Raw genomic sequence first — 2,106 nt, forward strand, 5'->3', positions numbered from 1 at the left:
GACTCATAATTAATACAATATTAGCTACAATCTTTAGGCTGTCAGACTAAATTCGCTTTCTCTTTCTGCTTGTTTGTTCTGAAAATGTAAACAATGGTGAAACCCAGATTTCTCACAAAAATTGTAAACACTCCAAGTTTCTCAATCCAGACAAAATGAGTCAAAGTTTCAACCTTGATCCACTCGACGCCTTCTGGCCTCTTGCCTCCACCAACAGACTTTGGTATGTAGGGAGACGAGAGTGAAACTTTCAAACGCCCGTTTCAAAACGTACTCCTGTTTTTAAAAGTTGGTTGCGCACAATTGAAGTTTTTGTTTAGGCACTTTGTCAGAATCCGTTTGAGAACAAATGTACAGCTTCCTTCCACAACGTCACACGGGTAAAGAGGAGAAGAGAGGCATCTGTGTGCGTCACTAAAATCATCTTTACCCCCAAATGCCAGCTCTGGTCCACACTAACCTGACGCTCAACATCCTGACACGGATGACGGCAGACGCTTTGCGTCACGTCCATTTACAAAGGGGGCATCTGCTTTTTCTTTTCTTTTTTTGTAAATTGCGTTTACTCATCTAGTTTTCGCTCCCGGCGGGAAGCTTGTTGCACAAATGTATTTGAAAAGAGCTCCACCGAGGCCGTGTCTCCGTGGGTGTCTGTCTGTGAATGATGTGCCACTGTGTGCTTCCCACATTTTGCTATTTGAGATCCGGGCCTCGCTACCGACCCGGTGCTGTCCTCCCACGGCTTCCGACCGTCCTTCCTCTCTGCGCCAGCCTGCAGAGCGAAGAGCATCATCCGTCGCAGAGTTTTTTAGAAATGTTGTTCTTATATGGGCATCCTCGGAAACAAGGAAATCCACCTTATGTAAGAGAATGATCCTGTTTGTGAACTAAACCGAGCCGGAATGATGTGTTAGGAGCGATAAAAATAAATTGGGTCTGTTTTGGCCCTCACAGCAGAATGAAAATATATCCAGATTGTTGGGTTTTTTTTGTTTGTTTTTTCTCGTGCAGACATTCAGTTTTGATTTGAACAAATTTGGGAATTGATGAAAGCTAAATTAAAGCAGCAGATATTTATAAATCATTTAAAACATCAACATCTGACAGAATAAACAGTGGTGCTGAATGCGGGTGAGCCTTCTCGTAGTCATTTGGGCATTTAAAATGCGCTCTAATGTTTAATTCAAAACAATTAGCATCATTTCAAACTAAATGCCTTGCAAAAAATATTCAGATTCATTGATTTATTTTAGTAATCTCAGTATGAATCCAGCTGGGCTTATGAAAGCCTCAGAGGTTTGTTAGAGAACATTAGTGAGTGAAAAAAACAACAAAAAAACATTATTACAGCCAGGAAATACAACAGACGTGTCAGGGAGACAGTTGTGGAAAATGTTAGTTAGCGCAGTGTTAGATTGCAACTGGAAAACGTCCTAAACTGAAAGGAGCTGCAGAAATCCACCACACTAGTTGTGTTTCCATTACAAATATGTGCAAAACTTTGTTGAAAACATGTGGAGAAATGCACTCTGTTTAGACCAGAGTAAAAGGGATGATTTGGGCTTACGTGTGAGACTCTGTGTGGGGCGTAAAACCAACGCCTCACTTGGTAAAACTCAGTGGCAGCATAATGCTGTGGAGTGAATGGAAGCAGCAGGAAATACAATACTTGAAGAACTTTATTAGAGGTTGCAGACTGGAGACCTTGAGACCTAACTCACATTGAGAATCTTGTTGATGTTCATGGTTGCTTATCATCCAGTCAGGCTGAGTTGTTGAGCTGTTTTACCTCAAAGAATAGGCAAATGTTTTAGTCTACGGATGAGATTCAGAAAAGATTTAGAGCTTACCTTCAACCAAAAGTTGTTCTACAAAGTATAGACTTAGCAGGTGCTAAAAACAAATCCACCCCGTACTATTCAGACTAAAATGTGTAAAAAGTTTTCGAAACAAGGCATAATTTTCATACCACTTCATATTTATCCACTTTTTTGTGTTGCTCTGCCATAACCCATTTAACATCTCAGGTCTTCAAAGATACAAAAATCTCTCATGATGCACCTGAGGAAGTTGTTTATTTACATATAGTTTATTTTGTCTACTGCA

The sequence above is a fragment of the Poecilia formosa genome, unplaced genomic scaffold (genome assembly GCF_000485575.1).
Source record: "Poecilia formosa unplaced genomic scaffold, Poecilia_formosa-5.1.2 Scaffold131, whole genome shotgun sequence".
Classification (NCBI taxonomy): domain Eukaryota; kingdom Metazoa; phylum Chordata; class Actinopteri; order Cyprinodontiformes; family Poeciliidae; genus Poecilia; species Poecilia formosa.